This window comes from Mustela erminea, chromosome 5 (genome assembly GCF_009829155.1).
Source record: "Mustela erminea isolate mMusErm1 chromosome 5, mMusErm1.Pri, whole genome shotgun sequence".
In the NCBI taxonomy this organism is placed as follows: domain Eukaryota; kingdom Metazoa; phylum Chordata; class Mammalia; order Carnivora; family Mustelidae; genus Mustela; species Mustela erminea.
Genome location: NC_045618.1, coordinates 59734008 through 59747506, shown reverse-complemented (window position 1 = coordinate 59747506; position 13499 = coordinate 59734008). Strand labels below are relative to the sequence as shown.

The 13499-nt window shown below is 44.1% G+C and overlaps 1 long non-coding RNA gene across 1 annotated transcript; it reads right to left on the bottom strand.

Moving 5' to 3' along the window:
* Positions 1-3029: 3029 nt before the first annotated feature.
* Positions 3030-13277, bottom strand: LOC116589982. The gene is made up of 3 exons (XR_004285460.1): positions 13169-13277; positions 5520-5594; positions 3030-3192 (listed from the first exon to the last, which is right to left on the bottom strand). It is a non-coding gene; the product is annotated as an uncharacterized LOC116589982 (long non-coding RNA).
* Between the last annotated feature and the right edge of the window lie 222 nt (positions 13278-13499).

Sequence of the window (13499 nt, the reverse complement as noted above, 5' to 3'; positions counted from 1 at the left end):
AAATGCCCTTTCAGGAGGGTATTTCCCATGAACTGTAGGGTTTTCATTTTGCTCAGCACTAAGAAGAGTGTAGTATTCCACTGTAACAGGATATTGAGTGGGTCTTTTCCTGTTGTCTAGAATTTTTGACACAGGCCCAAGTTGAAAACAATAGAGGAACAAATGAGGCTATCTTTCCTCCAATAGAGGAAAAAGTAGAGGAACAGAGAATTTTCTCAACAGAGAAAAAAAATAGAGGAAAGATAGCCTCACATTCCAAGAAGAGATGTTCAACGCACACATAGGACTGACTAAAAAGCCGGGCCACTGACCCTGTGATTCCTGACCTCACTACCTACCAGTTGGCTGTTGAAGAGAAGCATGGAGGCATATCTGAACACAGAAACTGTTCACATGGACAGAATTACTTCCCATGGACAGAATTATAAGTATGTAGTCTTGTTTAGGGAAAAAAATAATAAATCAGATTGAAATTAGGTTGTTTTGGATAAGATATAGGTAGAATAGGATAGGATGGTGTTTTAAGAACCTGACCTTGGAATTACATAGCCTGGGCTCAAATCATGGCTCTGCCTTTTACTACCCAGAGAATCCCAGCAAACTTACTTCATCTTTCTGAGCCTATTTTCTCATCTTCAAAAATGCAGCTTTGAACAGCACTAAATTCACAAGGTTTGTGAGGCTTAAAAGAAGTGATGCTTACACTGTGTTAGTACAGAGCCCATCCCTTGGTCAGTGAATGTATGGTATTATTATGTACCAGACAGTCAACTAGCCAGCAGCAGAAATCCAGTTCAGGGAGGCACTTTCTTCTTCATCTAGAACAAAAATATTTATTCTTTAAATGAAAAAGCCCTTTCCTGTTTCATATGAGATTTTGCTTCCCAAGTAAACAACTATAAATCTCAAGTACACATCTGGATCGCAGAAGCTAATAGGGAGACCCAGGAGAAAGCAGGCCAAAAAAATATGAAAACCCTGTTTTGCACAGCTTCCCTAACATTTTGCAGCTGATGGGGGCCCTCCAGTGGGAGCATCATCCACTCAGGATTAAACTCTTTCCATTATCTCAGCAAGCCTAGTTACCTTCTCATTTCTTCCTAATCGTTGTGTGTGACGATTAAAAAAAAAAAAAAAATTAGGAGTCCCATAGAAAAAACTGAGTCAGGAACCATAGGTTCATACAATGTTATGCTCGGGAAGGTGGTTGCTCTGTAAAGACAAAACTGGCGCTGCTGTTGGGGCTGACATCATGGAGTGCCTGTTCTGTTCAGCATCAAGGAGCATTGAGTTACGCTCATTATATTTTCCATGTTACCAATAACTCCCGTTTTGCCTGGGTGAAAGTGCATTCCTCTTGGTGCCTGGAATACACAGGCTCTCTCTTCTCAGACTTGACTGATCTTGCCACAGATTGTTACTGTGACCTTGGATGTCTCAGAGCCATGCTCAAACCATCTGAGCTAATTGGCTTAGACATTCTTGGGGATGAGGCAGGGGACCCCCCCAACACTCTGGGATAACAACACCCCATTTCTAAAAGGGCCTGTGGGAAATTTACAGGGTCATGGCCATGTTATTTATATGCAAATAGAAAAAGAAAATCCATTCCAGCAGTCCACACTCTAACTACAAATACCAGAAGAAGTTATAAACATACAAGAGGAAAATTAAGCAGTCTGTTAGCATTATTTCAGAATGCCTAGGAAAGTGAGCCAGCTGCATCAGTGGTTACAAAGGGATTGGGCAAAATCCTATGGCCCTTGGCATCAGATGTTTTCCTTATGCTAATTTTGTACATAGCAACTTTTGCCTTATATTTCCATGGTTAAACCAAGAACAGCATAACATACATGTATTCTTTAGAACTCCATTTATATGGAATTCACTTATCTCTGCTGGTCCTGGAGCAGCAGGAAGTCCCAGACTGGTCTCCAGGCTTCCTCAGAAGTTTTTTCTGACCTCTTTCTTAACAACCGGAAGTTATCAGTAAACACTTCTCTCATGACCTCCTCCAAGTTCAAGTTCAGTATGAAGTTCAGATCTGGCGACTTTAAAAGTGGAATTCAAAGTCAGCCCTTTGTCATTTTTCATCCCTAGCTAATAATTTTTTTTTTTTTTCAGTTTTAAAGATTCCGTCTCGCTTGCAGATGCGAGCGGTTTATTAGCCCCAACAGAAACGGAATGGTTGCCTGGGGTGGTTCAGTGGGTTAAAGCCTCTGTCTTCAGCTCAGATCATGATCCCAGGGTCCTCTGCTCGGTAGGGAGCCTGCTTCCCTCTCTCTCTCTCTGCCTGCCTCTCTGCCTACTTGTGATCTCTGTCTGTCAAATAAATAAAAAAATAAATCTTAAAAAAAGAAAGGAAGGAAGGAAGGAAGAGAGAGAAAGAAAGAAAGAAAAAGAAAAGGAATGAAAGCTTTAGCTCTTGACGTTTCACCTGGCTTCTTGGAAAACCACCAGCATTGCAGGATGTGGAGTAAAAGTTGACCCACAGCACCATCTCCTGGTCCCATCCAGTGTATTGCACTGAGAGAGAAAAGCAACTGGGAAGAGCTGAACACTTCTGATGAACTTCAGGCCCCTAAAGTGTGCCAAGCCAGCCATGCTGTCAGTGACCCATCCCTCAGATATAAACGTGTGAGTGTGGCCTTCCCAGAAATGCCCAGGACATTGATTAGTCCTAATATTAAAATCCACCAATGTGGTGTAAAAGCAGGGACACTAAAAACTGGCAAGAACAGACAGGTTCTTAAAAGGGGAAGTGAAAACAAAGCCTCTGTAACAACTTGAGAAAACTTCTAGGAGGATGCTGGTAGGAGGCTACAGCACTGATTATGATCCCAAGCTTTAAAAAAAAAAAAAAAAGGAATAAGGACAAGTGAAAAGTGCAATGTGTGAGAATGGCAACAAGGTGAAATCTTTTTCTAGTGTCACTGAAGAGTGCACATTGTATGTGCAGTAAATGAGGACACATGGGTCATCAGCGAGTCGTCTGCATGAAACTGAATGAAACAGACAAGAAGGATGGATCCTAATTTTTCTTCATGACAGTGTGCAATACAGGAAATATCCTCTCAGATGGAAACAAAGCAAGGCCACCCAGCTGGCACACGGTGACCACTCTCCATCCTGCACAACAAACCATGTCTCTTCTCCCCTAAATCAGAGCAGATCATGCAGGTAAGGATGTCCCTGAAACGGAAATGATGCAAGAGTTTTAGTACATGTCACTAATCCCCAGGAAATGTCACCTGTCAATCCAATAGTCCCTGAAGCAGTCATTTCTGAAGCTGGCTTACAAAGAATCCCTTGGAGAACTTATTAAAAACAGATTTCCAGGCCCCACTCCCAGATTGGCTGTAACAGAATCTCTAGGGCTGGAACCCAGGAAACTGCAGGTTCAAAATGCTCCCCAGGTGATTCTAAGTGTTACCAGTCCACAAACTCACGACTGGAGCCCACGTGGGGATCACAGCTGTATCTTATTGAAAATGGAAAACAGACCCAAAATCCTTCCATTGTCAGTACTGCGGGGCTTACAAGAGACGTGGCTTCAGCTCCAGATCCTCAAAGGTAAACAATTTTTTACTACAAATGCTTGCTTATAGTTAACAGATTTTCTTTTAGGTAGACCATTTTTGAGTGAAGAAATAACCCGGTCTGTACATAATCCATGGCTACGTTCTTCCCATAACCTTTCCATATGAATTGTGAGTCCGTATCATTGTAATGTTGATGAAAGTCTGAATTCAGGAAGAGGTCCTGGAAGATGACCAAGGGGGGTGCACAAAGGCCTGTCAGAAATTTACAGAGTCTCCAAAGGCGAGACCCCTTCTGGCCCAAACACTGTGTGGATGCCTGGAGCATTAACTGTGGTGCTGGGCTGGAAGGCAAGGCCAGGAGCTGGAGGATACCTCTGATGTAATTGCGGCAAATTTCTCATGGCAAATCTGGAATGAATGAGTGAAGGCCTGCGCTAAGAGGGTGAGAGAAAGGAGGCACGTTTCCTTCAAAGTCCATGAAGCCCCTTCCCAAGAAAGGTCCACCTCTGTCCCCTTGTTGAAATTACTCTATGCCACGCTTCCCGCTTCACCCATTCTCCTGTCCCGATCAGAGCCCACGTGTCACAGTATTAGAGTTGACTGGATGATGTATGTCCCAGCTCCCAGTCCAACAGTCTGATGCCTCAGAGGACAGGTCTGCTCTCTCACCTTTGTGCGCCCAGACACATGTTGAACAGGACTTTGGAAAGCTCATCAATGTTGGTTGAATGTTGCAAAGAGGTCGATGACTCATTTAGTTAAGGGGCAAGAATGCGTTGGCCTGGCAGTGTTGATGAGAACAGGCACTTTGTTTTAAAAGACAGGAATCACAGTTCCTAATGATCAGATCCAAGGGAGATAACAGGTGGCTGTTAGGCCAATTTAATGTTAAAACCTGTTTAACTATTAGGGCCTGCTTAGCCAGAGCCACTCCATATTGCCTAGGTAGTCATATTGTTGTTTACATCCACAGACTTCATTCCGGGAATAAACGCCCCAGTAGTTCCTGGTATGGCTCCAGGTATTGATTCTGGGAGTAAACGCCTTAACAAGAGAAGCCACGTACCTTGGGTCTGCGGTTATGCCCTATAAAACCAGCCTGTGAGATCGGGAAGGGTCGCTCTCTTTGGAGGCGGCCCTGGCCTTTCAGTCTGACTTCTGATGCTTGGCATAGAATAAGGCTTTGCATAACTTTCACTTTGTCTCAGACTCGTTCCTTTGATAACGGACCCCAACAGTGGCCTTAGCAGAAGCTGTCGCCCGTGATAGTATCCTCAAGAACTTTCGGGCTAGGGCGCCTGGGTGGCTCAGTGGGTTAAGCCTCTGCCTTCGGCTCAGATCATGATCCCAGGTTCCTGGGATCGAGCCCCGCATCGGGCTCTCTGCTCTGTGGGGAGCCTGCTTCCTCCTCTCTCTCTCTCTCTGCCTGCCTCTCTGCCTACGTGTGATCTCTGTCTGTCAAATAAATAAATAAAATCTTTAAAAAAAAAAAATCTTTCGGGCTGTGCGTCATTAGCCATGACAGTGAGGAGCATGAACCCAGGACAGTCTCCTCAGAAACACTGTCTCATCTGGGCACGAGGCAGAGCAGGGATTATGAGTCTTGGGGAAACCTCTAGCTTCCCCACCATCCATCTGAAATCTCACAGCTCAACATACTGACAATGAAAGGAAGGTGTGTACATAGGTCAGGAAGGTCCCGGGGGCGGCCCTGGAAGAGACGTTAAATTAGAGAGTGGAAATCATGGGCTTTGAAAGCCAACGTGTTGTGACAGTCACAGGAGCTCTGTGGGTTCTGTTGAATCTTCTGCTAAAACCGTCTATGATTCTGCATTTCCTCATGCTGGTGGGGAAGATGGTAGGAGAGGGACGTCTTCTACTCCTGGGAAACCCACAGGGGCAAAACAGATCATGAGTTGTTATGACCAGAAATCCTATAGTTGTCTTCTTGTCAGTGAAAACATCGGAGTAACCTACCTGTGTACCACGAGGCAGTTTCACCGAATACCGTTTTCGTTTATTTTACTGTTTCTGTACAAAATCTCTGCCAAGCTAGAAGATAGAAGACATTTACTTTTGTAATGTAACATAATGTTGTGTAATCAACCGACAAACACGTACCCTGAGCACCTACTGTTTTTCCCCTATATGCTGGGAACCACAGCTTTGGAGACGGTCAGCTGATTCCTATCCCGGAGGGCCTTCATTTGTAACTAACGAGACACAGGTTTATGAAACTCTGAGTGAGTAAACACCACCGCACAGGTTTCAAGTGTGAGCTTATCAGAACAGGACAACATACAATAAAACAAACCTCTAAAGTCCTTACTCGTCAAAGATCATTTTAAGTCCCTACTGCAGAACGCTCTCATTTATTATAAATCCATCATATAGGTACATGCCACCCCCCCACATCAGGTAAAGTTGATGTATATATAATTGTAGATTTATACCAGATCTAAAACATGGAGAGGTAGCTCAGTTTATAAAATAAATATGCATTTTAAAGGATTTATTATGGCTCCTTTGAAATTGTGAGCGCAGAAGAAAAGAAAAAGGAAAAGAGAAACTGGGAGCTCCTGGGAGCGTTTGCAAGCAGGTTTTGCTAATTAAGAGCCCGGTCTCCAGAGCAAGACAGCTGGGTTGGATTGTGAGCTTGGCTGGTTTCTTGCCGTGTGGCTTTAAGCAAGGGATGCCACATCTCTGTACTTGAGTGTCTTCATTTGTAAAAAGGAAATAATAGAAGTGTGTCCCCCTGGGGGAGTTTCAAAGATTAAATTAGTTCATGTAAGTGAAAGCTCTTGGCACCGTGTCTCACACGCAACTGCCGCAGAAAGTGGGGCACAGGGCTCTCAGGACCAGGTGCATGGGAAGCATCTGGACCAGGTATCAAAGTTGGCACTAGGTAGACATTTATTTTCTCCAGAATCAGAGCATAGATGTTTATATCTCTTCTTTAAAAGCAAATTGAAATTATTTGAGGGATGCAAGAGGAAATCCCAAGCACTATTACTTAAATACTTTCCCCCTTTTATCTGTCTTTTTTAAAAAATATATTTTATTTACTTTTTCGAGATAGAGCAAGAGCAAGAGAGAGAGAGAGAGAGAGAGCACAAGTAGGGGGATCAGTAGGCATAGAGAAAAGCAGGCTCTCCACTGAACAGGAAGCCTGAAGCGGGGCTCGATCCCAGGACTCGGGGAGGATGACCTAGGCAGAAGGCAGATGCTCAACCTACTGAGCCACCCAGGTGCCCTACCCCTTTTATCTTGACCTTAAAGCAGAGCTACTTCCTCTTTGACATCAAATTGATGACAGGATCATGCCCCCCACTTCAGAGTCTATCCTAACCAGCTAGAAAGGGAGAGAAATTTCCAGGGAAACCATAGAAACCACATTTCTAATTAGATGCTTAACTTCTTTCCATCAAGAATGACAGACAATCTTCCTATCAGAAAGACAGATAGGTGGCTGGTAGATAATAAATTGTTCCTTAAAGTATTGATGTTGGATGATAAGTATATATAATTTCTATACATGGAGAAGCCATATTTTTTATCTTCCACATGTTAGCAGTAAACATTTGTTTGGAGAAAAAAAAAATGACCATAATAATCAATTCTTTTCACTGAATTGAGGCCAACTTTAAAACTAAATGTAAAGATAAATCTAGCAAAAACTCATGACAAATGAAGTACTGGTTTAGGGGAGCCTGGGTGGCTCAGTGGATTAAGCCTCTGCCTTCGGCTCAGGTCATGATCCCAGGGTCCTGGGAATCAAGCCCCAAATCAGGCTCTCTGCTCAGCAGGGACCCTGCTTCCCCCTTTCTCTATCTTCCTGCTTGTCTGCCTACTTGTGATCTCTGTTAAATAAATAAATAAAATCTTAAAAAAAAAAAAAGAAAGAAAGAAAGAAATACTTGTTTAAAGAATATTCGTATGCTTTGATTTTGTCCAGGCCTAGTGTAGTTCAAAATTCCTGGTCCAATTAAGACTAAGTGATTTCTCAGAACAGTGAATAGAGTTTAAAATATAATAATTTCATAGATTTTCTGGATATTGGTTCAACCCAATTTATTCTGGATTTTTATTTCAGTTCCTGATATAACTCTGTGTGTGTGTGTGTGTGTGTGTGTGTGTGTGTCTTACCCCAGCCAAGTTGTCCTTGAAAAATGGGTAGGGGTGAAGTGTTCCATCTTTATAAAATTTTGTATTTGGGTGTAATAAAAATATAGAGAAACCATGCAACACACAATGCAATGAATTTCTACAAAGGGAACACAGCTGTGTTATTAGCACCCAGATCAAGAAACAGAACTTGCCCACAACTAAGAAACCCATTTCCTGCCTCCTTCAGGTCATTATGCACTTTCCAAGAGTAACCTCTACTCTTGGAAACTATGTTTTCATAGTTTGACTACATAGTTTAGCATATTCATTGGTTATTGCTATATAACAAGCAACCACACAACTTCAGTGGCATACAAAATCAAGACTTCATGACAACTTGAATTGTAGAGGCAATTCTGTTCGTCGTGGCTGGGCTCTCCCCCATGTGTCAGGGTGGGGGACAGCTCTCCTCCAGGCAGCTAGCCAAGGCACAGCCATGGTGCTGGCAGAGGATAAAAGTATGGACAGCAGGGGCGCCTGGGTGGCTCAGTGGGTTAAGCCTCTGCCTTCTACTCAAGTCATGATCCCAGGGTCCTGGGATTGAGCTTCGTATCAGGCTATCTGATACGGGAGCCTGCTTCCTCCTCTCTCTCTGCCTGCCTCTCTGCCTACTTGTGGTCTCTGTCAGATAAATAAATAAAATCTTAAAAAAAAAAAATGGATAGCAATATGCAAACTTCCTATTTATCTCAGATAGGATCTGATGGACCCAGGATGAATATGGGGCTAATACAGTCAGCTGTGCAAGTGCAGGGTCAGCTCCTGTCTTTACTGAAAACTGATCATTTGTTAGTTATGATTTTTTTTTGCATTAAGTTTGATTTTTTAAAAATTACATTAAAGTCTTATTTTCCTCAACTACCGAGGTTTTTGGCAACCCCTTAAATTTTGTGCCAGGATAAATGCCTTACTTGTGTCATGTAGGGGGCTTGTAATGCAGTGAATTACCATTGGTTTGCGCCATTTTTGTATTAATGTGGGTGGTACAATATGTATTCTTTTGAATCTGGCTTCTTTCTGTAACATGCTTATGACGTGCATCCATACTGTCGTATGTAATTGTGTCTCATTCATTCTCATTGCTATATAGACTTCTATTGCACAAAGACCCCACAGTGTTGATGGGCATTTGAATGGTGACAGTTTAGAGCTATTATGAATCGTTTTGCTTTGAACAGGGTAATATTAATTTCTGTTAAGTACATATGTATTTTGGTTGGACACATACAGGAGAGTGGAATTGCTGGGTCAGAGGGTGTGTGATATATTAAACTTTAAGTAGATACTAACAGTTTTCCCGCAATTAATTCTTTCAGCTTTATTTTTTTAAAGAATTTATTTATTTATTTATTTATTTGAGAGAAAGAAAGAAAGAGGAAGAGTGAGGAGGAGAGGTAAAAACAGGCTCCACACAAGAAGGGAGCCTGCTGTGGGGCTTGATCCCAGGATTCTGGGATCATGAGCTAAGCCAAAAGCATGCGTTTAACTGACTGAACCTCCCAGGCACACCCTCCTTTAGCTTTATTAAAAGTCTTATCTGCTGGGGCGCCTGGGTGGCTCAGTGGGTTAAGCCTCTGCCTTCGGCTCAGGTCCTGATTCCAGGATCCTGGGATCAAGCCCTGTATGGGGCTCTCTGCTCAGCAGGGAGTCTGCTTCCCCCTCTCTCTCTCTCTGCCTGCCTCTCTGCCTACTTGCAACCTCTGTCTGTCAATTAAGTAAATAAGATCTTTTAAAAAAAAAAAATCTTGTCTGCCCACTTGTGATCTGTCTGTCAAATTAAAAAAACCTATAAATTAATTAATTTAAAAATAATTTTTTAATTTGAAAAATAATAAATAAATAAAAGATTTAAAATAAAAATATAAATAAATAAATAGGTCTTGATATCTGGTGGTAGAAGTCTTCTACCTTTTTTTTCTTGTTTTTCAAGATTGTCTTGGCTGTCCTTGGCCCTTTGTATTTCTAAATGAATCTTAGAAGTATCTTGTTTGTTTCTACAAAAGAAAAATAAACCTGGTAGTATTTTTATTGGATGCCCTTGGCATCTCCAGACTTACCTGGAAGGAAACTGTCATCTTTACAACATGCCCCCTGTATCTTCTTAAATTTCTCTCAATGTCTCATACCTTTTTGTATCTACTTTGAATAAAATAGGTAGTCAGTAAGTACCTAAAATAGGTGGTCACTAAATGCATTGTGGGCACAAGGCTTCAGACTGAATTATATTTGTCAGACACACTTCTAGTTTGCTGACACCTGACCTTGTCCTTGCTAACTTCTATCCCTAATGCCTGACCAAATCTAATCTTCCTTGATGACATCTACCCCCTTGATGAGGGGTATTTTATTGCTGTATAACATTAGCACATCCTCCTGTGGTCCCTACCGCATTCTCTAGCGAAGTTAAATCACCACAGTGTATTGTGATGAACTGCTCCATTAAACTTTTGAATGCTAACCACAGTCCACCCATATGTGTTGGATAATGAAACCAGCCGTTCCATTTTTTGTTCATTTGTTTGGTTTCAGTGGTTTGTCGGTTGGTTTGCTTGTTTTGTCTGTGTAGGACTTCATTTGGATTTAAGAGTTGTCAAAGGAAAAATGTAGTGTCCTACTTTGGCACTCTGGTATGCACCAATCTGATTTTTGCTTCACTATTCATCCTAAATTGAAAATACCCTTACACACTCAGTCTCCTCCCAATAAGGTTTTGATGCACATACATGGTTTGATCTGATTTATTTCACAGCTTCTAAGTTAGATGAAAAGAAAACCATCACTGAATTATTTTCAGGTACCATTAACAAAAGAGCTCCTAAAGGGGCGACCGGGTGGCTCAGAGGGTTAAGCTTCTGCCTTCAGCTCAGGTCATGTTCCCAGGGTCCTGGGATCAAGCCTCGAATTGGGCTCTCTGCTCAGCAAGGAGCCTGCTTCTCCCTCTCTCTGCCTGCTTCTCTACCTACTTGTGATCTCTGTCAAACAAATAAATAAAAAATATTTAAAGAGAGAGAGAGAGGTGAGCACACGCTCTCCTGAAAAGGCGGTCACACCTCCAATGACCACTAGGTGGCAGATTCACTCTCAGGACGATCAGCTTGACAATGGCAGGTGCTGTCATTTAAGAAGTCTGGGGAAGGCAGGATGAACCCTGGGGTGAAGCTAAGTAGGCCTCTCAGAGGCAAAATGAAGGTCCCAAATCAGCCCTGAAGAAAATGGAGTTATGGAAAGGAATGTTAGCAGATACTATTTTACTGAAATTTAGCAAAAATCTTAATTAACCATATCCAACAAATCAGTAAAAAAGGTATGTAGGACCAGAGACAGATGGTGTTGGAGGACAACAGATTCTCCTGTTGGCCCCCGACAACTGAAGCCCGGCCCCTTGGGGCAGGGCTGGGGGACAAAAGATGAGGCGGTGTTGCTGGCAGAATAGAGCCCCTGGTGACATTCTTGAATTCTTCTGGGAGGAAAGAGGTTTCCAGGCTTTGGACAACACTGGATGGGGCCTGCCCAAATGTTTTTGGTTGAAACTGCCCTCGACCACAGGGTTGTAGGAGTACTGGGCCAAAGTTTTGCTCTGCCTTTGAGAGGTGGGGTCAGAGCACATATGTTAATCACCTTTTTCATACAAGGAACTTTATGGATTTCATTTCACTTCATCCTCATAACTTTATGATTAGATAGCCTTATCTCCATTTTATAGATAAGATACCTGAGGTTCAAGGTAAGTATGTTCTCTAAAACCCACAAAGTAAGAGGTTGGGGGTTGAAACCCAGTACTCTGACTTTTGCCATACCTCGGGCTGATTCCCGAGGAATCTCTCCCCTGGGAATAAGGAGAGCATCTCCCTCCTTGACTTGCTGTGGGGAGAGAGAGATCATGCTCATGGGGAGCCTTGGTACAGTGTCCGGGACACAGTCTGCACTTGTTATACCGTGCTTCTGAGGCTCAGGGTCCCTCCCCACCAAATGTCCTCCTTTGTTGAACCCTGAGAAAAGACAGCAGCCTGGGGACGGGCCTCCCTGTTTTGTCCTAGCTGATCTCTCCTAAGAGTGACAACTCCACCAGCCAGAGGAGAATTTCTCCGGGGTCCTTGCGGCAGGGATTGCGCCAGGGAGCAGGGGCGGAAAGCATCGACTATCTTCTATCAGAACTCGATCTTCTGATGCCACAAATTCCTTCTGACCTAGAATAAGGCCTCTGAGGCCCGCAGGAAGCAAGTGCTGGGGTAAATGGAACCTGTGTGACCAAGAAGGTCACTGACACCTTGGATGGGCCCAAGGAGACCGAAGCCAAGAGCCCAGCTGTCCTGCTGATGACTTGGTTCTTAAAACACGACATCCACTCTTAAGCCTGTGGTGGGGTCTTAATTGTTGCACACAGAGAATCTGGGGAATCAAAGGAATTCTTCTTTATTCTCTCTTTGCTACCAACCCTCCAAAGACTGCTCAGAACAAGGGCACTCGAGTCTAGGCCACACTGGAGCTTCAGAGAGCGCTGTACCTGCTGCGAGTTAATCACCACTAGGGATTACAGTCTCAGGGAACAGGACTGGCTTCTTTGCGTGTCCCCCCACCCCCGCCCCTTCTCGGTGTGAGCTGTCAAAGAGACTAAGGAGAAGAAGCAGAGAGAAGTTTAGAAGGAGAGCTCATAAGAAGGGGCAGGTAGCTTCTGCACCGCCATCGCCATCACCGCCACCGATACCAACCCTCAGGCCTTTCCCACGTGGAGTGTTGGGGAGGAAGGAAATAGGCAAGTACTGCCGGAGATCCAAGGAGAGGGGACAGTGTCTGCTGTCACTCAGATGGCATTCCCTGAGTAGCAGCCTTCATAGATGCCTCTGCCACTGGGTCCTGGAGAGAAAGAAGGTGGGGAGTGAGCAAGGCACAGTCACGTGGGAGGGGCTGGAAACCACTTCCAGGCTTCCCCAACATCATGTGTTGTCATGGAGGAGGTCCACACATTTCCTTGGACCCAGTGTGGTCTGAAGACATTAGCTGGAATGTGACACAACTTGCCAGCCCCAGAAGGATGCTTGCCAGCCCCTCGGAGGAGAGAAGAGGGGTATGAGGGGTGGAGGCGGACTGCCTGCCTGGGGTGAGGGGCCTCCCCGAGCAGCAGAGATGATGGGAAGCAGTAGAGGGTCCTATGTGCTTCATGAAGAGGGCAGCCTTTAGCGACATCTGGCCAAGGGACCACCTGGGTGGGGATGCCAGTAGCAGATAGCAGCAAAGAAGTAAACCCACATGTACCAGGAAGCATAGAGCACCAGAAGGAAGGATGCCCTCCCTGCCCCTAGGACATGGCCAAGTAGGAAAAAGGACTTTACCACCAGCAGCCACCACAGAAATGAGGTGTGTTGGAGGCAAGAAAATTACATTCAGTTATAAAATACATTCTGCTTTGTAGCCATGTGTATTAGTATTCTGTGGTTCCCATAACAAATTACCATACTTACCCCAAATATGTTATGTTGCTGTGCCCGAGTTTTCGCGTCTGAGAGACCACCAAAGAGCCAAGCACCGAAGCAATCACATGAGGGTTTATTCGACAAGCTTAAGCTTGGGCCCAAGTATACCCAATGCAGTGGAGTAGGGATTTGGACCCCAAGCTTAGTTAAGGCAGGGGTATTTATGGGTTCCTGTTAATAGGGATTCCTGGAACCAAAGCAGGGTGGGTGTCTCTGGAACTAAAGCAGGGTGGGGCTTCTGGGAACCAAAACAGGGTGGGGGTTACAAAAGCAGGGTGGGGGAAAGTTCGGCCCTTGGGCATGGGGGTCTGAGATGGCT